We start from the raw sequence: 25,885 nt of genomic DNA, 5'->3' as shown, positions 1-25,885 counted from the left end.
GATGCCAGCGCTCACTTCCGCTTCTCTCGGCCGGGTCCCGTAGGGTGCGTGCGCACGCTCGTGCTCGCTCTTAAAGGGCCGGCGCGCACACCTAAGTTAAAGTGCCAAATTAGCCCATGAGCACCCTGATCTATAATGGGGGCCCAGCCCCTTCCTGCCTTGCCTGAGCTTTGTTATCGTTACCCTAGTCTGTTTATGCAAATGGTCTCCTAAGTCTTTTCCAGTTCCCAGTGTTTCCCGTTCCTGCTACCTGTAACCTGTATCCCGGCTATCCTGGTCTAGTGCCGTATTGAGTTGAAGTCGTTCTGCGCTGAGTACCACGCCTGTCCTGCTTCACCCCGCCTGGTGTCTGCCTGCTGCCTATGTCCCAGCCGAGCCTGTCTTGCTACTGTCTGAGCTTCCACAGGTTGACTGTGACTATAGACTGTGACCTGTGTCCTGTTGGCCAGCTGCCATACCGTCAAGGCGGTACGGCCCAGTGGGTCCACGTACCCAACGTGACTGATAGGTAATGATGAAGTGCTTGCATTTGTTACAGTCCCCTTCTCCCTGTGTCTCTCCGTATCCAGCCGGTCAATTCCCAACAATATTTTAAGTTGACAATCATCTCAGAAATATTCGGAACGTCCGGTTTTAGCCACCATTTAGTAAGCAACGTTTCATTACCACTAAAATAATGTGAACGATCGCTCCTTATCAGTTGCGATGTGGCCTCGTCAGGAGATGTCACGTGGTTAAATAACATGCTCTGTGGAGAGAGTCGTAACGTCAGCAACCAATTGGAGGCAATACACCGACCGTTTTGTTCCCAAAATTGTTGGGTAAAGGGACAATCCCAGATTCCATGCCACAGGTCTGTTTTAGGGGTCTGACACTTGTGGCAGACCGTAATCCTATCAGGATAATTTGGGGATGCCTGTATGTTAAACCGAAAAATTGCTCTATGCATAAGTTTAAAGTAGGATTCACGCGAATGATCATTTATAATTACTTTACGCACTACCTCCCAGCCCCTCAGTATAGTGAATGCTATGTCTGAATCCCCAGTCATTCTTTCCTAGGTCCTATAACAGTTGGTCGGTGTGGTCTTTATGAACCGATTCCTAAAAATATTATACAGGGAGGAAATAGTAACTTTCTCTGATCTCGGACCAGTGAAACTATGAATTTTTTGGGCTATCGGGGAAAAAGAAGTGTCGATCATTGGGTGGATTCCGCTCGAATCTCCCATTGAAGTCAATGGAAGGAGGAATCTTCCTGCCGACAGCAGGAATAGTTCCGTGGCGGAATTTGCGGCGGGATCCCCATGCAAATTCTGCTGTGTGAACAGGGGCTTAGATGGTTATACCCACCTTGCAGTCTAATCCCCGCCATAGAGCCCTCAGTAGTTATTATACTGCAAGGGGAGGTCAGTGTGTCTGACTGACTGCTGAGGACTGTATGAGGGGATATCTTTCCCCCAAATAGCCATCAGAGTCAGATGCCTAGACTTCCCTATACAGCCCTCAGTAGTTATTGTACTGCAAGGGTAGGAGTATCTGACTGTTTAAAGTGTAACTAAACTTTTAAAAAACTTTTGACATGTCATTAATCCGCCACTGCTTACTGTCACACCAAACACATGCGCCGGAAACTCAATGGCACTGTCTCTTAATCTTATGCACCTGTCCCCTACACTACATAAAGGCTTGTCAGTATCAGGACACCATGCCCTGAGGAAGCAGATCATCGTGAAATGCATGTTGGGGTGACCGTGATTATGGGTTGGTCTCATTTAAACACTAACTTTTATTGCGCTTGCACTTTTTTTTCATCTTCTTGATACTCATACCTTGGTGGGAATACTATTAAGTCGAAAATTGGGGTGTTTTAGAACCTTATATTCATGTGAGTAGCCTCCCTTTCACTTTGCTTTTAAATAATATCTACTTTATTATATGAATAATACACTATTTTGACCATTTGATATTTTTTGTATACGTAAGATAATTTCACTAAACCAATGTGTATAGTCACTGGAGTCCCTGTCTTGTTTATGAGTTTTATTATGTAATCATTGTATTATATGTATGAGTAACCCCTTAACGACGAGTGACGGATATATCCGTCACAATAAGGTGCTAGTTCCTGCATCGTGACGGATATATCCATCACAAGCAAGTGCTAGTTCCCGCATCGTGACCTATACATCTGTCACTCGGATCTCAGGGGTACTGCCACAGTTTAACCCCGTAGAGGCCGCTTCCAATAGCGACCGTGGCATCTAATGTGTTTGACAGAGGGAGGGACACCTGGACAAGATCGCAGGGCGCCAATGGGTTTACGTGGCAGCTGGGCCTAACACAGGCATGGCTTAATATATTGCCTGTCAGTTTTACACTGACAGGCAATAATGCTTTGGTATACTAGGTATACCAAAGCATTATATCTGCTATCATAAGATTAACCCTTTTACGACGAAGGACGGATATATCCGTCCTGTGCAGGAGTTAGTTCCCGCAAAAGGATGGATATATCCGTCCCCTGATCGCGTGGGTACTGCCAGTGTACCCACGCGATAAGCGTCAGGAGTACGGCTGTTATACACAAACTGGCTTCTGTCGCAACTGCCGCAAGCGCGCTCCGATTCCAGCAGTTTAACCCATTAAATTCCGGTGTCAATAGCGACAGCGACATCTAATGTGTTTGACAGAGGGAGGAAGCTCCCCCTGTCACCGGAGGCATGGCCTAATAAATTGTCTGTCAGTTTTACACTGACAGGCAATAATGCTTTGGTATACTAAGTATACTAAAGCATTATATATGCGATCATCAGATCGCATAGTGAAGACCCCTGGTGGGACAAAAAAAAAAAATGTAAAGCAGTTAAATAAAGTTTATGAAAAAAATAAAATAAAATACAGTCAAAATAAAATAAAACTAAAAAGTGGTTTTATTTAGTAAAAGTGTCAAAATAAATAACACATACACATATATGGTATCCCCGCAATCATAACGACTTGAACAATAAAATTAACACATTAATTAAACTGCTGGATGAACGGCGTCCAAAAAATAACGCAACAAACAACAGCAAAATTCGTTCTTTTCTCCCATTCCCCCCATAAAAAATTAAATAAAAGTTAATCTTTAAGCCCTATGTACCCCAAAATAGTATTAATGAAAACTTCACCTTGGCCCGCAAAAATCAAGCCGACATACGGCCACATTGACGGAAAAATGAAAAAGTTACGGATCTTGGAATGCGGCGATGCAAAAACAAGTAATTTTCTTCTAAAAGGGTTTTTATTGTGCAAACATAGGAAAACATATAAAACCTTTACATATTTGGTATCCCCTTAATTGTGTCGACCCACAGAATAAAGTTAACATGTTATTTACGCTGCATAGTAAACGGCGTAAGTTTATAACGTGAAAATCAATGATGGAATAGCTGCTTATTTTGAATTCTCTCCTAAAATAAAGTTAATCGATATATTATAAGCATCTAAAAATGGAGCAATTACAAAATACAACTCGTCCTGCAAAAAGCAAGCCCTTATACGGCTATTTCGACGGAATAATTTTTTTTTTACGACTCTTGGAATGCGACCGCGAAAAAACAAAAAATAACGCGCAAAATGGCCTGGTCATTAAGGGGTTAAAGTAAAACAGTTAAATAAAGTTTATGAAAATAAAAAAAAAGATTACAGTAAAAATAAAATAAAACCACTTTTTGTCCATAAAAAAAGTGTGAAAATAACCCAACACATACACATATATGGTGTCGCAGCAACCGTAACGACTCCAAAAATAAAGTTAACACATTCATTTGAACGGCATCCAAAACAAACGCAAAAAAACAACGCCAAAATGCCTGTTTTTCCCATTCTCCCCATAAAAAATAAAAGTTAATCAATAAGTCCCATGTCTCCTACATAGTACTAATGAAAACTACACCTTGTCCCGCAAAAAACCTATACCACATATGGCTACATCGACTGAAAAATAAAACAGTTAGGCTGGGTTCACACGACCTATTTTCAGACGTAAACGAGGCGTATTATGCCTCGTTTTACGTCTGAAAATAGGGCTGCAATACGTCGGCAAACATCTGCCCATTCATTTGAATGGGTTTGCCGACGTATTGTGCAGACGACCTGTAATTTACGCGTCGTCGTTTGACAGCTGTCAAACGACGACGCGTAATTTGACTGCCTCGGCAAAGAAGTTGCAGGGCACTTCTTTGCAACGTAATTTGAGCTGTTCTTCATTGAACTCAATGAAGAGCAGCTCAAGATATACGAGCGTCACAGACGCCTCGTATATTATGAGGAGGAGCATTTACGGCTGAAACGAGGCAGCTGTTTTCTTCTGAAAACAGGCTGTCATTTCAGCCGTAAATCACAGCTAGCGTGTGAACATACCCTTACGGCTCTTGGAATGCGGTGATGCAAAGACAAGTATTTTTTTTTTAAAAGGGTTTTTATTGTGCAAATGTAGGAAAACATATGAAACCTTTACATATTTGGTATCCCCGTAATCGAGCAGACCCATAGAATAAAGGTAACTTATTATTTATGCTGCATAGTGAACGGCGTAAATTTATAACGCGAAAAACAATGCTGGAATATCTGTTTATTTTCAATTATCTCCTAAAATAAAGTTAATAAACGTTAATCAATATATTATATGCATTAAAAAATGGTGCGATTGAAAAATACAACTCGTCCCGCAAAAAACTAGCCCATATACGGCTATGTCGACGGAATAGAAAAAACTTTATGACTGTTGGAATGTGACAGTGAAAAAACAAAAAATAATCCTTGGTCATTAAGGCCAATAAATGCCTGATCATTAATGGGTTAGTAAAGTGTTTGCTATTTTTATACAATTGGATGGCTATATACTCCTTTTTCTCTGAATGTTTAAACTGTATGCCTATGGAGTTGTCTGTCAGTGATGGATGGGAGGTTGTTTTTTTAAAAGTACCTAGCCCCGAATAGATACATAGTTACATAGTTAGTACGGTTGAAAAAAGACACATGTCCATCAAGTTCAACCAAGGGATGGGAAAAAGGGAAGGGATACATTTCTACACATAGGAGCTAATATTTTTTTGTTCTAGGAAATTATCTAAGCCTTTTTTAAAGCCATTTACTGTCCCTGCTGCGACCAGCTCCTGCGGTAGGCTATTCCATAGATTCACAGTTCTCACAGTAAAGAAGGCTTGTCGCCTCTGCAGGTTGAACCTTTTTTTTTCTCCAGACGGAGGGAGTGCCCCCTTGTTATTTGATGGGGTTTTACATGGAACACAATTTCACCATATTTTTTCTATGTGCCATTAATATATTTATATAAGTTATTCATGTCCCCCCTTAGTCATCTTTTTTCAAGGCTAAATAGGTTTCATTATTTTAATCTTTCCTCATAACTTAGATTCTCCATGCCCCTTATTAGCTTTGTTGCTCTTCTTTGTATTTTTTCCAACTCCAGTGCATTCTTTCTATGAGCTGGAGCCCAGAACTGAACTGCATATTCTAGATGAGGCCTCACTAATGCTTTGTAAAGTGGTAATATTATATCCCTGTCCCGTGAGTCCATAACTCTTTTAATACACGACAATATCTTGCTGGCCTCTGAGGCAGCTGACATTGCATGCTGGTATTTAGTTTATGATCTACAAGTACACCCAGATCCTTCTAAACAATTGACTCCCCCAGTATTGCTCCCCCTAAGACCACTGGCGTAGCTATAGGGGTCGCAGAGGTCGCAATTGCGACCGGGCCCCGAAGCCAAGGGGGCCCACGGCCCCCCGCACCACATCAATAAAAAGTTACTATAGTAACTTGATGGACATGTGTCTTTTTTCAACCGTACAAACTATGTAACTATATGTAACTATGTAACTATGTAACTCGGGCCGCGGGCCCCTGTTACTATAGTAACATACTTTACTTACCTTCCTGGTTCCGGATGGCAGCGGAGGTCCTGACGTCAAGCGCTGTGCACAGCGCATGACGTCACAGCGCTATGAGCCGCGCACAGCATCGAGACGACAGAACTCCCGCCGCGGCCGAAGAGGAAGGTAAGGTTAGCCCTGACTGGCGGGGCCAGACTCCCGGGACCCGCCAATCAGCTGTTTTGAAGGGGCTGCAGCACTCGTACGAGAGCTGCTCCCCTTCATTCCGGTCACACTGTGAATCCGTGTCGGCGATTCACAGTGTGAGCGAGTAGTGAAATGAAGGGGAAGCAGCTCTCGTACGAGTGCTGCGGCCCCTTCAAAACAGCTGATTTGCGGGTCCCGAGAGACACATCAGCTATTGATGGCCTATCCTGAGGATAGGCCATCAATGTTTAGGGACTGTACAACCCCTAAGCCTACGATGTAGCAGGTTGTGTGATCCTGTCTGCTGGGCCCTGTATCTAAGCCAATCACATGGTAGGCTTAGATACATGGCCCATGCGTGATCCTGTCTGCTGGGCCCGGTATCTAAGCCAATCACATGGTAGGCTTAGATACATGGCCCATGTGTGATCCTGTCTGATGGGCCCTGTATATAATCCTACCACACTGTAGGTTTAGATACAGGGCCCCAGCACACAGTAATCTTATACTGTATAAGATTACAGTCTGCTGGACCCTGTATCTAAGCCTACGTTGTGGTAGGCTTAGATACAGGGTCCCACAGACAGTATCACACATGGGCCCTGTATCTAAGCCTAACACACGTGTTACTAATCATTTTTTGTGTGTTTTCTTACAGGTTCGGTCGTTGGACTACGTCGGATTCCAGGACTACTTCGATGACGGCTTTTTTTTTATTATCAATAAAATGGTTAATGAGGGTTGTGTGTTTTTTTTTTTATTTCAATAAAATATTTTTTCTATGTCTGTGTTTTTTTTAAACTATATTACTACCGCCTTAGTAATGGCCGCCGGCTGATTGACAGCGTCCATTGCTATGGCGGGGCTTAGTGTTAGCCGGTGCAGAGTCTAACACTAACCCCCTTTATTACCCCAGTACCCACCGCCACCAGGGGTGCTGGGAAGAGCTGGGTACCATCCAGTACCTGACCATCTGTAGTGATGGTTGGCCACTGGGGTGGCCGCTGGCTGGTATTATCAGGAGGGGAAAGGCCAAAAACAGTGGCCCTTCCTACCCTGGTGATGCTAGGCTGCTGCTGCTTTATTGTATCTGGCTGGTTATGAAAAATGGGGGGGACCCCACGTCATTTAAAAAAAAATAATTGGAAAGAACGATGTGGGGTCCCCCCCAATTTTCATAACCAGCCAGATACAACACAGCAGCAGGCAGCATTACAAGGGTGGGAAGGGCCACTGTTTTTGGCCTTCCCCAGCCTAATACTACCAGCCTGCGGCCACCCCGGTGCCTGCCCGTCACTACAGATGGTCGGGTACTGGTTCGTACCCGGCTCTTCCCAGCACCCCTGGTGGCGGTGTGTACCGGGGTAATAATGGGGGTTAGTGTAGCCTCTGCACCGGCTAACATTAAGCCTCGCCTTAGTAATGGAGGTTGTCAATCAGCCAGCGGCCATTACTAAGGCGGTGATAATAAAGTTTAAAAAGATACAAGCACATAGAAAAAATATTTTATTGAAATAAAAAAACAACCCTCATTAACCATTTTATTGAGAATAAAAAAAACGCCGTCATTGAAGTCCTCGTATCCGAAGTCCAACAACCGAACCTGTAAAAAAACACAAACACACAAAAATAATCAGTAACACATAAAGCAGCAAAATTATTATTCTTACCTATCCTGGGTCCAGCGCTGGAGACGCAATGTCAGCGAGCTGGGCCCTGTATCTAATCCAGTCATGTGTGATACTGTCTGCTGGGCCCTGTATCTAATCGTATCTTGTGTGATACTGTCTGCTGGGCCACTGTATCTAATCCTATCATGTTGTGTGATACTGCCTTCTGAGCCACTGTATCTAATCCTATCATGTGTGATACTGTCTGCTGAGCCAATGTATCTAATCCTATCCATAGTTTATAGGGTCGTAGTGCTATAGATATGCTATGCTGTCTCCTATACACACACTTTTTTTTGGGCGGACACATATGTATTGGGGCTATTTCCCCTGACATTTTAAGCCCTCAGGGTATGTTCACACGGCAGCGTCAGTTACGGCTGAAATTACGGTGCTGTTTTCAGCCGTAATTTCAGCCGTAATGGCATGTGCAGGCGTCTTTCGCTGCGTCCATTACGGACGTAATTGGAGCTGTTTTTCTATGGAGTCCATGGAAAACGGCTCCATTTACGTCTGAAGAAGTGACAGGCACTTCTTTGACGCGGGCGTCTTTTTTACGCGCCGCCTTTTGACAGCGGCGCGTAAAAAAATATGACCGTCGGCACAGAACATCGTAAGACCCATTCAAATGAATGGGCAGATGTTTGCCAACGCTTTTGAGCCTCATTTTCGGACGTAATTCAATGCTAAAACGCCCGAATTACGTCCGTAAATAGGGTGTGTGAACCCAGCCTTAGTGACGCCGCGGCTGCTAGTGCTGCATTGTTGGGTCACTTAGGAGACCCAGCGATGCAGCTGCGGACCGTCGGCCATGAGAAGTTTGCGGGGGGGGGGCCCAGTAAGAATTTTTGCATCGGGGCCCATGAGCCTTTAGCTACGCCCCTGCCTAAGACATATCATGCATGCAGGTTGTTGGTACCCAGATGCATAACTTTACATTTATCTACATTAAACTTAATTTGCCAAGTGGACGCCCAAACACTTAGTTTATTTAAATCCGCTTGCAATTTACGAACATCTTCCATAGACTGAACATTACTACATAGCTTGGTGTCATCTGCAAAAATAGAAATAGTGCTATTAATCCCATCCTCTATATCATTAATTAATAAGTTGAATAATAGTGGTCCCAGCACGGAACCCTGGGGTACAACACTTATAACCGGGGACCATTCAGAGTAGGAATCATTGACCACAACTCTCTGGATACGGTCCTTGAGCCAATTCTCAAACCAATTACAAACTATACTTTCTAAACTTATAGTCCTTAATTTACCCATTAGACGTCTATGAGGGACAGTGTCAAATGCCTTTGCAAAGTCCAAAAACACTGTATCCACAGCGGCCCCTCTGTCTAGGCTTCTGCTCACCTCTTCATAAAAACAGATGAGGTTAGTTTGACAACTTCGGTCCTTAGTAAAACCGTGCTGGCTGTCACTTAAAATACTATTTTTTATCACATGATCCTGTATATCCCTCAATAGCCCCTCAAACATTTTCCCCACGATGGATGTTAAGCTTACTGGCCTATAATTACCCGGGGAAGACCTAGAGCCCTTTTTGAAAATAGGCACCACATTTACCCTGCGCCAGTCCCTTGGTACTATACCAGTCGCTAGAGAATCTCTAAATATTATGAAGAGGGGGACAGAAATAACTGAACTAAGCACTTTAAGAACTCTAGGGTGTAACCCATCTGGTCCCGAGGGCCTTGTGTACATTTATTTTATTTAATTTAGCTTGGACCATATCTACATTCAGCCAATTCAGTATATCAACTGATATATTAACAGCACTGGCACCGGCTACATCAGCTGCTCTTTCTTCTGTTGTATATACAGAGCTAAAGAACCCAGTTAGTAACTCTGCCTTCTCTTGTTACCCTGTGACCAACTCCCCATTACCACTATTTAGGGGTCCTACATGTTCAGACCTTGGCTTTTTTGCATTTATATACTTGAAGAACTTTTTGGGATTTGTTTTACTATCCTTGGCCACCTGCCTTTTATTTTGCATTTTTGCTGATTTTATTACCTTTTTACTGATTTTATTAAGCTCTTTATAATTTAAAAAGGCTACAGCCGTACCCTCAGATTTGTATTTTTCAAATTCCTTTTTTTTGTCATATATTGAACTTTTTACAGAAGGTGTAAGCCATGTGGGGTTTAATTTTACTCGTTTATGCTTGTTACCTATAGGAATAAATTTTGCACTATAATTATCCAAAGTAGATTTGAAAATCTCCCATTTACCATTTGTACCATTATTTGACATTATTTGACATACGCTTTAGGAGTACATTTAATATTAATACTGTAATATTGCATTCTATGGCATAGGCAATCTAATCTGATTGCAGATTCAAGCCTCCTGGGGGGGCAAAAAAAAAAAGTAACAAAGACACGTAAAAAAAGTTTAAAAAAATATTAAAACTCAAATCACCCCCTTTCCCTAGATCACATATAAAAATAAATAAACATAAACACATTAGCTATCCCCACGTCTCAAAATACCTGAACTATAATTTTTTTTTATCCAATACAGTCAACGCCGTAGCGGGAAAAAAGAGCAAAATGGCTGAATCACAGTTTATTTGCCACTTAAACCCCCAATTTTTTTTTATTTTTATAAAAAGTGATTGAAATGACAGACATTCCCCAAAATGGTATCAATAAACTATTCCTAGTTTAATAAGATGCCTTACACAGCTCTATACACTGAAATATGAAAAAGTTACAATATGGCGATGCAAAAATGTTTTTCTTTTTTTTTTCAAACTTACATTTTTTAAAAGTACTAAAACATAAGAAAAACTATATAAATTTGGTATCATCGTGATAATTATGACCTGCAGAATAAAGGTAAGGTGTCATTTTACATTGAACACTGTAAAAAATAATCCCATAAGAAAATGGAGGAACTGTTGTTTTTTTCCAATTCCCCCACATTCTAAAAATAAATTACAGCTTCCCAGTATATCACACATGATATTAAATGGTGCCATTAGAAAGTAAATTTTGTCCCGTAAAAATAAAGCCCTCATATGGCTGTGTCAAGGAAAAAAACGTAAAACTTTTTGAAGGTGGGGAGGAAAAAACAAAATCATAAATATTAAAATTAGACTAGTCCCGAGAGAGTTAAGAAGTGAAATAGGTCGATAGGTCCAAGGTCTCTAGAAGTTCAGGGAGAAGGATACCTTTATACTGTTTAAAAAGCTCATATGGGATCCCATCAGGACCAGATGACTTTTTGCCCATTGCCTGCTTAATCGCTTTTTCCATTTCCAGATTATTAAAGGGAGAATCAAGCATCTTTGTGTGGCTAAGAAGTCAGAGTTGGAAACTCTATCATGTCCAAGTATTTTATCAATTGTAAATGATCATATTGCACCCAAGTTGTATACAGATTCCTACAGTATTCTGAAAATGCAACAGCAATCAATTCTGGGTCTGTTATTATCTCTCCGCGCGGATTCTTTATGGCTACTGGTCCCAAGGAAGATCCCTGATTAGAAATTAAGGAGCCTAAAAGCCTGCCTGACTTACCTGCTTCCAGAAAATACCTGGATGAGGTATATGAAATATGATCCTGGGCCTTTTGCCTTAAGACCTGTGCCTCTTACCTCCTAACAGACCATCAATGCTCTCTCCTTCATAGACCTATTTACTATGGAAAAATCAATCCTTTATACAGTGTAGAAGAACGGGAGAATTGCTTTCTGGTGGGGTGTTTAGATCTCCATGCATCTAGCCAGTCTAGTTCTCGCAGATAATCCACGAAAAACCGTATACTGGGTAGATGAGACATGGTTTTATTCCTCCTACGATCTAATGTTTAATTTTAAACAATAATAACCCCTTCCCGTCACAGCCGTTTTCTGGATTTTCATTTTCATTTTTTCCTCCCCAACTTCCAAAAACCATAACCTTTTTTTATTCTTCCGTTAATAACGCCATATGAGGGCTTGTTTTTTGCGGTGCGAGTTGTCGTTTTTCATTTATTGTGCCATATATTGTATTAAGAACCTGGAAGAAAAAGCCTTTGTGGGGTGGAATAGGAAAAAAAACTTTGATTCCACTGTGAATGGGGTTAGCAAGCCGAATAAGGAGGTGACTAGGAATAAATACGGACGTAAGAATATTAAAGGTGTTGGTAAGATTAAATGTATGCTGGTGAATGCAAGAAGTCTTGCAAGTAAAATGGACGAGTTGGAGATTCTAATGACTGACATGGATTATGATGTAGTGGGCATAACAGAAACTTGGATGGATGAGAGCCATGACTGGGTAACAAATGTGGGGGGCTACACCATATTCAGAAGGGATAGAAAAGATAAAAAAGGTGGAGGGGTTTGTCTGTTTGTAAAATACAGCCTAAGACCTGTCCTGAATGAAGACATTGGGGGAGACTATGAAAGTGTGGAGCCTTTATGGGTAAATATTCATGGTCCAGGAGCACTTATGCAATAGTGACCACAATATGGTACGTTTTAATATGATTTTCAATAAAACTATATGAAGGGGAGCAACAAAAACATGGAATTTTAGGAAAGCAAAATTCAATCGACTGATGGAAACACTTAGTCTTATTGACTGGGATCATGTAATGGTAAATAGGGATGCTGAGGGCTCAGCGAAAGCATTCCAGATTTACAAAGATCTCAACAGAAAATGTAAAAATGAAATCAAGTTAGAAACGTTACCTACAGAAAAAACAAATTGCTAACGACATTAAAATGTATCTCAACATTTTTTATAAATATATTAATGCCAAAAAGAACAAATCTGATAATATTATAAATAATCGGAAAGGACGTGCACAGTTAATGACACCACGTGATTTCCGAGGCACAGTTAATTGGACAACAGTTAAGGACACCACGTGGTTTCCGAGGCACAGCTGATTGGACACCACATCCTCGCTCAATATGGCTCTCTTGTCCTACTCACAGTGCGAAGTGCATGTGAGGTGGACGAGGAGGGTAATTTGTTGCTCCCTGTGGGAGCTGAATCCCTAATCCTTGGCCACAGCTGTGGCTGGGGATTCCGCTCCAGGATATGGACAGTGACGTCAGGGACTTCTCCTGGAGCGATCCCCTACTCCTGAAGCGGAATCCTCTGCGCAGTGGCTGGTGATTACGCTCCAGGAGAAGTCCCTGACGTCACTGTCCATATATGGACAGTGACGGCAGGGACTTCTGAAGCAGAATCCCCGGTGCTGTGGCCGGTGTCCGCTCCACGAGAAGTCCCTGACTTGACTGTCCATATATGGACAGTGATGTCAGGGACTTCTGAAGCGGAATCCCCGGAGCTGTGGCCAGTGATTCAGATCCAGGAGAGGTCCCTGACTTCACTGTCCGTATATGAACATTGAAGTCAGGGCCTTCTCCTGGAGCAGTCCCCTAGAGGAAGGTAGGGGGGTTGCTATCTATGGGGGGGGGGTGCCATCTATGGGGGGTGGCAACCTACAGGGGGGCTGTGTAGCATTACCTACAGGGGGGGTCTGTGTGGCACTACCTACAAGGGGGGCTGTGTGGCACTACCTACAAGGGGGGCTGTGTGGCATTACCTACCAGGGGGGCTTTGTGGCATTACCTACAGGGGGGCTGTGGCAGTTTCTACAGAGGGCAGTGTGTGGCATTATCTACAGAGGGCAGTGTGTGGCATTATCTACAGAGGGCAGTGTGTGGCATTATCTACAGGGGGGCTGTGGCAGTATCTACAGAGGGCAGTGTGTGGCATTATTTACAGGGGCTGTGTGGCATTATCTACAGAGGGAAGTGTGTGGCAGAAAATGAACGCCTCATGCACACGACCATGTGCGTCGGTCGAGTCCGGTCAGTGATCCGAGGAAAGATATCCTATCCTTCCTCGGATCGGAGACTCGGATAATTTTTTACTGACCCGATTCACCCGCTAAAGTGAATGGGTCCGTGAAGACTATCGGGTGCCACTCGGATGCCGTCAAAAACGGCCCGAGTGGCACAACAGTCGAGTGCATGAGGTGTTGCAAATGAAATTCATTCGTTTTTAAAATGGACAGGGAAAAAAACGGATGCGAAACGGGTCAATATCGGCCATTAAAAACAGAAACACGGCCCGGAACAGAAACGGAACGGATGCAAAACGGCCGACAAAAACAGACCAAAAATGGCCGTTTTTATCGTCGTGTGAATAGAGCCTTGCATAGGACTGCAGGTAACATCTACACTATCTGTACTCAGAGAGTTATTACTGTGTGTTATCTGTGGTATATAAATAGGACTGCAGGTAAAATCGACATTATCTGTACTCAGAGAGTTATAAGGCTATGTTCACACGGAGTATTTTGGGGGAGGAATATCTGCCTCAAAATTCCATTTGGAACTTTGAGGCAGATATTCCTCTCCCTGCACGCCGATTTTCGCGGCAATTATCGCGCCGTTTTTCGCCCGCGGCCATTGAGCGCCGCGGGCATAAAACAGCGAGATATACGCTTTCTCCTGCCTCCCATTGAAGTCAATGGGAGGTCCGAGGCGGAAGCGCCCGAAGATAGGGCATGTCGCTTCTTTTTCCCGCGAGGCAGTTTTACTGCTCGCGGGAAAAAGACGCCGACGCCTCCCATTGAAATCAATGGGAGGCGTTCTCGGGCCGTTTCTGCCGAGTTTTGCGACGCGGTTTCCGCGTCAAAAAACTCGGCAAAATACCCCGTGTGAACATAGCCTTACTGTGTTATCTGTGGTGTTACATAGGACTGCAGGTAACATCTACTACATTATACCTTTACCCTGGGTGAATAATCTATTTTTCTGCAAACGCTTCCGCATTTTCTTAGGTTTCATATTTTAGTAATTAGGTTTTAAAATTCACTTATATTTTTTTATAATATTTTTTTACAAATACTTATCATCATTCCTTTTGCTAGCAAACCCATGTAAGGTGTTTTCTATACTAGTGGGAATATAATTGTAGAGGACAAAGGGAGGGCTGAGATATTAAACACATACTTTTCCTCTGTGTTCACTGATGAGCTTCCAGTGCCAAATATTCAGTGGGATAGTGATAAAGGTTTCCCACTCAATACTACCTGCTTAACCACTTCCGGACTGCCCATAGACTATAAACGTCCGGGCGGTCCGCAATTAACTCTGCAGGGCCGTTCCAGAACATCCTGCAGAGTTAGCAGGTTTGCCGCTCCCCGGCGGCATTTAGCTCTGTGATACAGCCGTCTCTAGACAGCTGTATCATGGAACTTTAATTGTCACAATGCTGTGAGGAGCTCTGTGATACAGCTGTCTAGAGAGAGCTGATATCACGGAGACTTTCACCCGGAGACCATTCAGTGGGGTCTCCGGTCATGTGATCATTGTGACAACCTGTCACAACGATCATATTGCTCCTAACAGCAGCGCTTATGCGCCGACTGAGGAGCTCTGTGATACAGCTGTCTGGAGACAGATGATATCACGGAGCTTTCACCCTGAGACCACTCAGTGTGGTCTCCGGTCATGTGGTCGCTGTGACATCACATTGCTCCTCCCAGCAGCGATTGCGCGCCGCCGGTAAGGAGCTCAGCTATGTGAACGCTTTGACAGCCTATCACAGCGATCACATGCGTGCCGACGGTAAGGAGTTCCATGATATAGCTGTCTCTAACAGCTGTATCAGTGAGCTTCAGAGTGATCTCTGGTCAGGTGATCGCTGTGACAGCCTGTCACAGCAATCACCAGTTGCATCTTCTCCCTCTCTGGCAGACTACCAGAAAGGGAGAAGAATAATGTAATGTAAAAAAAGGACCGCGAGCGTAAAACGCTTTTTCTGCCTCCCAGCCGTCCGGGAAAAAACAACAATTTCAGGCGTATACTGGCACTGATTACAATGCGGTTTCCATGCCAAAAGCAGCTCCAAAAAACTCTGTGTAAACTGGGTCATTGGGTGACGTTAGATGTGGCGGATTCACTGCAAATTTTACCTGCTTCTTTGCTCAGGCAAAGTCTGCAGCGGATTACAGTACAAGGCAGGTAGATGAGATTTTAATAAACTCATCTGCATGCTGCAGACATTTTACACGGCAGATTTTCAAATCTTTGATATGTCGTTAAATTCCATAAAATAAGCATTTTTAGGGCGTCAAAGGGGTTTTCCAGTCCACAAAAATTGATAGCCTATCCTCAGGATAAGCCATCAATATCTGATCAGTGGTGGCCCGACTCCCCGCAGCCCCGCCGATCAGCTGTTTTGATGGGCCGCGATGCTCGTACGATCGTCGCTTCCCCTTCATTTCCTTTACTGCTCACACTGTGAATCGTGGACACACTTGTAGCGGCGGTTCACAGTATTACGGTATACACTTGAATGGGAGAAGGCTGTAATACTGTGAACCACTGCTACAAGTGTGTCCACGATTCACAGTGTGAGCAGTAAAGGAAATGGAGGGGTAGCAGCGCTTGTACGAGCACTGTGGCCCCTTGAGAACAGCCGATCAACGGGGGTGCCGGGTGTCGGACACTAACCGATCAGGTATTGATGGCCTATCCTGAGGATAGAACATCAGCTTTTGTGGACTGGAAATGTCACAACATCTGTAATGGTCGTATGGTGTCAGCGAACCAGATTTAGAAATCTTTCCTCTAAAAACTAGATTCATTGTAGACGCCACCTTGCGCGCAGCGTGTAAGAAATGCACACATATTTGGTATCATTGAAGTCGGCAGAAGTTGACAAATATGTATTCAGGTGTGTTTACCCAGTGGCATGCACCAGATGTAAAAAAAAAAATTCACCTAAAATCACACATTCAGATTTTTTTCAACTTTTTTTTCCATTTTTCCTTCTATATATTAAAAAAAAAAGTTAAATATATGTATTTTTTATACACAATATGGAAGCCCAATATGTTCTGAGAAAAACAAGACCAAATACATGTAGGTTGGAAAAATAATAGAACAACAATTTGCTTTTAAATTGGCACATGGCTAAAACTTAAAAATTGTCCTGGTAAGGCCTCATGCACACAAACGTATTTTTGTCCTCCCATAAATACAGGCGTAAATACGGGGCCTTGGTCACACGTATTCGACCCGTATTGCACCAGTATTTACGGACCCGTGCCCGTAAATACGGGTCCGGTGCCACCCGTATTTATGGGCATGTTTTCGCTGCAAAATTACACTGCAGTAATCGGCAGCCCTTCTCTCTATCAGTGCAGGATAGAGAGAAGGGACAGCCCTTTCCACAGAAAAAGTAAAAGAAATTCATACTTACCCGGCCATTGTCTTGGTGACGCGTCCCTCTCTTGACATCCAGTCCGACCTCCCTGGTTGACGCGGCAGTCAATGTGACCGCTGCAGCCTGTGATTGGCTTGTGATTGGCTGCAGTGGTCACATGGGCTGAAACGTCATCCCGGGAGGCCGGACTGGAGGAAGAAGCAGGGAGTTCTCGGTAAGTATGAACTTCTATTTTTTTTACACGTTGATCTATATTGTGATCGGAAGTCACTGTCCAGGGTGCTGAAAAAGTTACTGCCGATCGTTTAACTCTTTCAGCACCCTGGACAGTGACTATTTACTGACGTCGCCTAGCAACGCTCCCGTAATTACGGGTGCACACACGTAGTCACCCGTAATTACGGGAGCCCCATAGACTTCTATGGGCCTGCCCGTGCCGTAATTACGGCCTGAAATAGGACATGTTCTATATTTTTTCAACGGCACGGGCACCTTCCCGTAAGCATATGGGGAGGTACCCGAGGCCAATAGAAGTCCATGGGCCCGTAAAAACGTGCCGTAATTACGGCCCGTAATTATGGGCGTTTTTACGTTCGTGTGCATGGGGCCTAAGGAAGAGGGGTAAAGCTCCTGGTCAGGAAGTGGCTAACACAGGAGGAAGAACAGCTATGTCTGTGCAAATTAAATATTGATAAATCCCCTGGCCCAGATGGCATTTGTCAGCGGGTATTAAGGGAATTAAGCTCAGTATTGGGTAGACCATTGTATCTCATCTTCTTAGACTCTCTTGTAAGAGAATCAGTGTCATAGGATTGAAGGACGGCTGATGTTGTAATAATATTTAAGAAGTGTTAAAAGGTGGAACCGAGTAACTATCGTCCAGTAAGTTTGACATCTGTGGTATGTAAAGTATTTGAGGGTATTCTAAGAGATGAACTCCCAAAAGCATACAGCAGATGTGAGGGTTTAGCATCAGGAGAGGTTGGTACAGCGGTTTCTTAGTAGCCAGAGACAGGGACACCATGCATTAAAGTTCATAACAGGGCTTTGCCTGTTTTTTATTCTTGTCAAAGAAACAGCCTCTTGTACAACAAGGCAAAATACAAAATAAATCCTGCTCGGCTGAGCACTAACTAAACAAGATATTATCTAACTATACCAAGTGCCTTCCTACCAGGCACTGGACACAAAGTAACACAGGTCTTTACTCAAATAGAATACAGGCTACTCCAGACTTAGTAGTCTCCGGTCTGAGTCAGGGGTGAGGCTGACACACACTGTGTCTGCACCTTTTTATACACAGGCTGCAGGTGCAGCTAATTGAGCAGCAGCCTTGTCCTACAAACAGAGATGGACTAGGGATTGGGGAACCCGCCCTGCTCTTCCCCAATCCAACTCCAGGCCCTTTTTCCGGCTTTTCCTTAAGCCGAGATTGGAAAGCTAAAGCTTTCTATTGCAAAAATACTCATTCCCTGGAACCTAGGATACATATGACAGGATTCTAGGGGAAATGTACCTTCCCTCAATGACTTTACCTGTCACTGTCTCACATACCCTCTTCCTCTGTTCGAGCCCGTGGGATCGGACACATTTAGCTACAAGGCAGTGTGTCCTAGACAAAGCGTCTGCATTGCCCTGCAGTTTTCCTGCTCTGTGTTCCATGGTATATTTGAAGTTCTGCAAAGTAAGAAACCACCGTGTAACTCTTGAATTTCTCTCTTTAGCTTGACACATCCACGTAAGAGGAGAGTGGTCTGTAACCAACCTAAACCGATGACCCAATAAATAATATCTCAGGGACTCAAGTGCCCACTTAATTGCCAAGCACTCCCGTTCAACTATGCTATAGTTTTTCTCAGCCGGGGTAAGCTTTCTGCTCAAATAGGTCACAGGATGTTCCTCACCACCCACCTCTTGTGACAGAACTGCTCCGAGACCCACATCAGAAGCATCAGTTTGGACAACAAACTCCTTTTTGAAGTCAGGAGTGACTAAGACTGGTTGGTTACACAGGGCCAGTTTCAACTCTTGAAAGGCGCTTTCAGCCTTCGTGTCCCACTTGACCATGACAGACTTACTTCCCTTGGTAAGATCTGTCAGAGGCGCTGCTGTGCTGGCAAAGTTTGGAATGAACCTGTGGTAATAACCTACAATTCCTAGAAAAGCTCTGGCCTGCTTTTTTGGTTGAGGGCTGGGGCCAGTTTTGGATAGCCTCAACTTTGTTGACCTGTGGCTTTATCACCCCTCTCCCAATTATGTACCCCAGATACCGTGCTTCCTCCAAGCCTAAGGAACATTTCTTTGGGTTTGCTGTTAACCCCGCGGCTCTGAGGGAGTTTAGTACTGCTTGTACTTTTGGTAAGTGGCTTTCCCAGTCATCACTAAAGATTATAATGTCGTCCAGATATGCCGAAGCATACCGACGATGGGGTTTGAGGACTATGTCCATTAACCTTTGAAAGGTCGCTGGAGCCCCATCTAGCCCAATTGGTAAACAAATATATTGAAACAGACCATCCGGGGTGATGAACGCATTTTTCTCTTTGGCGCCCTCCGTGAGGGGTACTTGCCAATAGCCTTTGGTTAAATCAAGTGTTGAAAAATACCTTGAATGGCCCAGTCTCTCTATTAACTCGTCAACTCTTGGCATTGGGTATGCGTCAAACTTTGACATCTCATTTAACTTGCGGAAGTCGTTACAGAAACGTAATGACCCATCTGGTTTCGGAATCAATACAATGGGACTTGACCACTCAATTTTTGACTCTTCAATAATCCCAAGGTCTAGCATTTTCTTGACCTCCTCAGATATGGCTTGTCTGCGAGCTTCAGGGACTCTGTAGGGTTTCAAGTGGACCCGAACCTGAGGCTCGGTCACAATGTCATGTTTTATTATACTAGTCTGTCCTGGCAGTTCTGAAAACACGTCTGTGTTTCTCTGCACAAACTCTTTTGTCTCCTGTTTCTGTGGCTTTGCGAGGGATTCTGACACATACACATCTGGGTTAAGACTATAGGGGGTACTTACTGCCACGAGGGTCTCTCTTTTTTTCCATGACTTAAGTAAGTTTACATGGTATAACTGCACTGTCTTCCTTTTACCTGGTTGGTAAACTTTATAATATACATCCCCCACCTTTTCAATTATCTCATACGGCCCTTGCCATCTAGCAAGAAATTTGCTTTCTACGGTTGGCACTAAGACCAACACTCGATCACCAGAGTTAAAATTTCTAACTTTAGCAGTTCGGTTATACACCCTGCTCTGAACATCCTGAGCTTGCTCTAAGCGTTCCTTAACTATCGGCATGACCGCAGCGATTCGGTCTTGCATCAACGTGACATGCTCAATTACACTCCTATAATGTGTGGACTCTTGCTCCCAGGTTTCCTTGGCTATGTCCAGGAGACCACGGGGTTGTCTGCAGTATACAAGTTCAAAAGGAGAAAACCCTGTGGATGATTGAGGAACTTCACGTACAGCGAACATCAAATAGGGCAGAAGACAGTCCCAATCCTTCCCATCCTTACTAACCACCTTCCTCAACATGCCTTTTAATGTCTTATTGACATTTACAACATCTTTCAACAAGACCATCAGTTTGAGGGTGATATATAGAGGTACGCAGGTGTTTAATTTTCAGCAGTTTATATAATTCCTTGGTGATTTTGGACATAAAGGGAGTTCCCTGATCGGTAAGGATTTCCTTAGGTAAACCAGTACGGGAAAACATGTAAAACAACTCTCTTGCAATGGCTTTTGAAGAGGAATTTCGCAAAGGGACTGCCTCAGGGTAGCGTGTGGCATAGTCCAACACCACTAGGATATATTGATGTCCTCTAGAGGATTTGACTAAAGGGCCGACCAGATCCATGGCAATTCTTTCAAAAGGGATCCCAATGATAGGCAAAGGCACCAGCGGACTCCTAAAATGTGGCATAGGAGCCGTTATCTGACACTCCGGGCAGGACTCGCAATACCTCTGAACTTCCGTATATACCCCCTGCCAGAAGAATCGTTGTAAGATACGCTCTCTGGTCTTTTCGCAACCTAGATGTCCACCCAGCACGTGTTTATGAGCCAGGTCCAACACCGTTCTACGATACGGTTGGGGTATCACCAGCTGTTCAACAACCTCCCCACGTACGTTATCTATCCGATACAGCAAATCCTGGTTAACCGCCATGTGTGAAAACACCTTATCAGCCCCTGTATGTTGAGGCACTCCATTTAACACCTTAGTATTTTCCCTGGCTTTTACCAATGTGGGATCGCTAAGTTGAGCAGTCCCAAAATTGTTACGTGATACATTTAACTCTGGTATATCAGAAATTTCCTCCTGCTCATCTGTTTCACGAGCAAAAACAGCCAGAGGAAATTTATCAGGCTCAGTAGTCACCCCTACTGCTGGCACCTCAGCATCCTCGTTAAAGGGTTCTGGGCTAATCACAGCGCACACATTTATACCATCATTAACATTTACAGTGGAGGGTACATCTTTCTTCCTCCACAAGTCCCAGAACACTGGGAAGTCTCTCCCCAGGATCACACTGTGCATCAGGGACTTGACCACACCCACTTCATGGCAAGCGGTTCCACAGGAAGTCTCTAGAGTGACCAAAGCGGTGGGGTGTTCTTTAGTGTCCTCATGAATGCACAGGACCCCTATACTATGTCCTCTGAATGTTCCAGGGTCTATCAGGCTGGCATGCACCAGGGTAACCAGACTCCCAGAATCCAGCAAGGCACTCACAGTACACCCTTCCACTTTCACGACACACATTTGTTGTTCAGTCTCGTAAACCGTCTCAGCAGAACAAACAGGACGTGCAAACAAGGATATTCGCCTTGCTGCATCACACTCCATTGGCTCAGTAGTCAGGGGACAATTGGCAGCAATATGCCCTGGTCCATAACACCGCCAGCACTGTATGCGGCCCCGGTCCCCAACTTGAGTTCCTGGTCTGGCCTTCAGTGTCTCTCTGGGATTTCTTCCCTCCGTCTGCTCCCCTTCTGAGCCACCTCCCTTAAAGACATTTCTCACCCCTCTAGTAAATGGAACAGTCTTACCGGGTGCTCCGCACGCTTTGCTGTTCCTGGGGTTAGAACATCCAGGCGGTACTTCTTGGAGTAGATCCTGAGTAGATCTGTACCTTTCAATCAGGTTCACCAGCTGTTCCGCATCTGTAGGATCTCCTTGACCGACCCAATTCTGAACCTTCGGTGGTAAGGAGCGGATGTATTTGTCAAGCACCACTCTCTCCACGATCTGCGCAGGGGTTGATTCCTCTGGCTGTAGCCATTTCCTTGCAAGATGGACAAGATCATACATTTGTGATCGGGCAGGTAGGTGTTCCACAAAAGTCCAGTTGTGCACCCGTCAAGCACGCATATTCATATTAACACCCAGACGGGCAAGGATCTCACCCTTCAGCTTGGAGTAATCCTTGGCATCCTGCTCATTGAGATCAAAGTACGCCTTTTGCGGCTCTTCGGTTCGGAAAGGTGCCACCACTGCTGCCCACTGATCTGAAGATAACTTCTCTCGTTCTGCCACTCGCTCAAACACCATGAGATAGGCCTCAACATCGTCGGTGGGTGTCATCTTCTGCAGAGATGTCTGTACTGCTGCATGAGTGGTTTGGCGCAAACCATGAGGCCCCGCTGCCCTCTCCACTGAGGCCTGAATATGGTCTTGCAAATGGCGATTAATTTGCTGCTGTTCTTTTAAGGCCAGTCTGTGGGCTTCACCCAGCAGAATATTGGTTTCAGCCTGTGCACACATGGCTTCCTCATGCACCATTCGCTGAGTCGCGCTGGCTTTTTGCAGAGCTGTGCTTATCTTCCCCTGGTTGATATTAGCCTGAATCAGCTGTTTAAGTATTTCATCCATTTTAACAGTCTCTTTTTCTAGCCCTGTTGCCGCCTTCACCAAAGACATACGCTTCCAAGCACTCTCGGGGGGAAAAAATTGAGTTGTTGCCTCTAGCAACGATTTTCCGCTTGGAGTAGCAAAAGTCCTTTTAAATAGGTGTATGTCTCTTTAAGACCGTGCCCGCATCGGCCACCATATGTGAGGGTTTAGCATCAGGAGAGGTTGGTACAGCGGTTTCTTAGTAGCCAGAGACAGGGGCACCATGCATTAAAGTTCATAGCAGGGCTTTGCCTGTGTTTTATTCTTGTCAAAGAAACAGCCTCTTGTACAACAAGGCAAAATACAAAATAAATCCTGCTCGGCTGAGCACTAACTAAACAAGATATTATCTAACTATACCAAGTGCCTTCCTACCAGGCACTGGACACAAAGTAACACAGGTCTTTACTCACATAGAATACAGGCTACTCCAGACTTAGTAGTCTCCGGTCTGAGTCAGGGGTGAGGCTGACACACACTGTGTCTGCACCTTTTTATACACAAGCTGCAGGTGCAGCTAATTGAGCAGCAGCCTTGTCCTACAAACAGAGTTGGACTAGGGATTGGGGAACCTGCCCTGCTCTTCCCCAATCCAACTCCAGGCCCTTTTTCCGGCTTTTCCTTAAGCCGAGATTGGAATACTAGAGCTTTCTATTGCAAAAATACTCATTCCCTGGAGCCTAGGATTCATATGACAGGATTCTAGGGGAAATGTACCTTCCCTCAATGACTTTACCTGTCACTGTCTCACACAGAGAAAAGTCTAATAATTGATAACCAGCATGGATTCATGAAAAACAGGTTGTGCCTAACTAACATGCTCGGTTTCTATGAGGAGGTAAGTGCAAATCTGGATGTTGGTCATGCAGCTGATGTGATTTATTTGGATTTTGCAAAAGCATTTGATACATTTCTACACAACAGTCTTGTTCTAAAGCTACAGACACAGGGACTGGGGGAACATGTATACAAGTGGGTAAAGAATTGGTTAAGGGACAGAAAACAAAGAGTTGTTATAAGTGGAACTTACTCAAAAAGGGTTTAAGTCAGCAGCAGGGTACCACAAGGATCGGTGTTAGGCCCAATTCTTTTTAATCTCCTTATTAATGACCTTGTGGATGGTATTTGTAACGTCCACAGCCGCAGACCATCGTTCTAACTTACCCCCCGACGGCCGCTGCCATGGACCAGTGATTGCTCGGCGGCATCTCCCTCCTGAGAAACGCCGGCACTCATGTAAAGGATCTGCCAGACAAAACTTCTGTGTCGACGCCCATAGGTAATCAGTATGCACCTGCTTCTATGTCTGTGAGACTGACTCCATCTTCCACCACCCAGGATGGCAGGCTTAGGAGTGGGAGAGCCTATCACAGCCTGGCCAGACGGAGCTAGCTCCCGCCCTCTGTCTATTTATACCTGCCTTTCCTGTTCCTCCTTTGCTTGTGATTCTTCTCTGTTGGTTTCCTGGCCCTGCTGCAGCTTCTTGAACTACTGATCCTCTGCTTGTGATTGACCTTGGCTTTTCTGACCACTCTTCTGCTCTGCGTTTTTGTACCTCGCTCATCTCCTGGTTTGACTCGGCTCGTTCACCTCGCTTGTTGCTCACGGTGTTCCCGTGGGCAACTTCCCAATTTCCCTGGCTTCTTTGTACCCTTGTCGTTTGTCTGTCGTGCACCTATTGAGTGTAGGGACCGTCGCCCAGTTGTACCCCGTCGCCTAGGGCGGGTCGTTGCAAGTAGGCAGGGACTGAGTGGCGGGTAGATTAGGGCTCACTTGTCTGTTTCCCTACCCCGACATTACAACTCACTTCCGCATCACTGTACTGGTTCCTGTAGGGTGCGTGCGCACGCTCGCACCCGACCTAAAAGGGCGAGTACACGCACATGTCAGAAATCTGTAATTAACCCATAATTTCCCTGGACTATAAAAGGGCTTTGCCCTTTCACTTATTGCCTGAGCATTGTTGTGTTTACCCATGTTAGTCTTTCAAATGGTCCCTTAGTGTTTTCCTGTTCCCAGTGTTCCTGTGCCCTGCCACCTGTATCCCGTGTTATACCTGGTTTTGTGTCTTTAAAGAGTTGGAGTCGTGTGCTGCTTGCGTCCACGCCTGCTGTGTTACACAGCGCCTGGTGTCGGCTGCCAAGGTCCCATCTGAGCCTATCCATTACTACTGTCTGAACTACCACAGGTACCCTTGTGCTCGGACTGTAGACTTTGTCGTGGTACCCTGTTTGGCCAGCTGCTATCCCTCTATGGCGGTACGGCCCAGTGTGTCCACAACCCACAGATCATGACCGTATTGATAGCAAGGTGTCAGTTTTTGCTGACGATAAAAAACTTTGTGGGATACTTAAAACTCAGCTGGACTTTAAAATAAAAACATGGCAGATTAAATTTAATGTTGATAAATGTAAAGTAACTGTCACGATCTCTGGGTATGTGGACCCACTGGGACGTACCGCCGTAGCTGGCGAAAAAGTGTACAAAGTCAATGTCTATAGTTTGGATAAAGGTACCTGTGGCAATTCAGACCGTAGCGATGGTTTAGGCTCGGATGGAACTCTGGCAGCAAGCAGACAACAGTTGCAGTGAAACACAGCGGGTGTAGCAGGCGACACAACACGACTCCATCTCTGTACAGCACAGGAACATGAGGAACTGGAGAAAACTCAAAGGACCATTTGCAAAGACTGACACGGGTAGGTACAAACAATGCTCAGGCAATGAAGGAAGAGGCAGGGCCCTTCTTATAGTCCAGAGTGATCTGGGAGCAATCAGCTCAATCTCACGCATGTGTGCGCTCTGGCTCTTTAAGGCTGTACTGAGCTCGCGTGCACATCCTAGTGGTCACTGCAGAACAGGACGGTCGCATGTGCTGGCATCTCTGGAGAGAAAGGCGTCGGCAGGGTGAGAAGAGTTCGGGGTCAGTGACCACGGACGTTACAGTAATGCACCTAGGACACAATAATAGCATTAATTCATATGCATTAAATGAAATAAAATTGG

At 44.6% G+C, this 25,885-nt stretch overlaps 1 protein-coding gene across 1 annotated transcript in view; it reads left to right on the top strand.

Moving 5' to 3' along the window:
- The window catches only part of CACNA1S (calcium voltage-gated channel subunit alpha1 S), a 960,893-nt gene that overhangs the window by 161,570 nt on the left and 773,438 nt on the right, over positions 1-25,885 (top strand). The gene's annotated exons all lie outside the window — the stretch shown is intronic.

This window comes from Rhinoderma darwinii, chromosome 2 (genome assembly GCF_050947455.1).
Source record: "Rhinoderma darwinii isolate aRhiDar2 chromosome 2, aRhiDar2.hap1, whole genome shotgun sequence".
NCBI lineage: Eukaryota > Metazoa > Chordata > Amphibia > Anura > Rhinodermatidae > Rhinoderma > Rhinoderma darwinii.
Note: the sequence above shows the minus strand (reverse complement) of the source record. Positions and strands in the feature narration are given on the sequence as shown.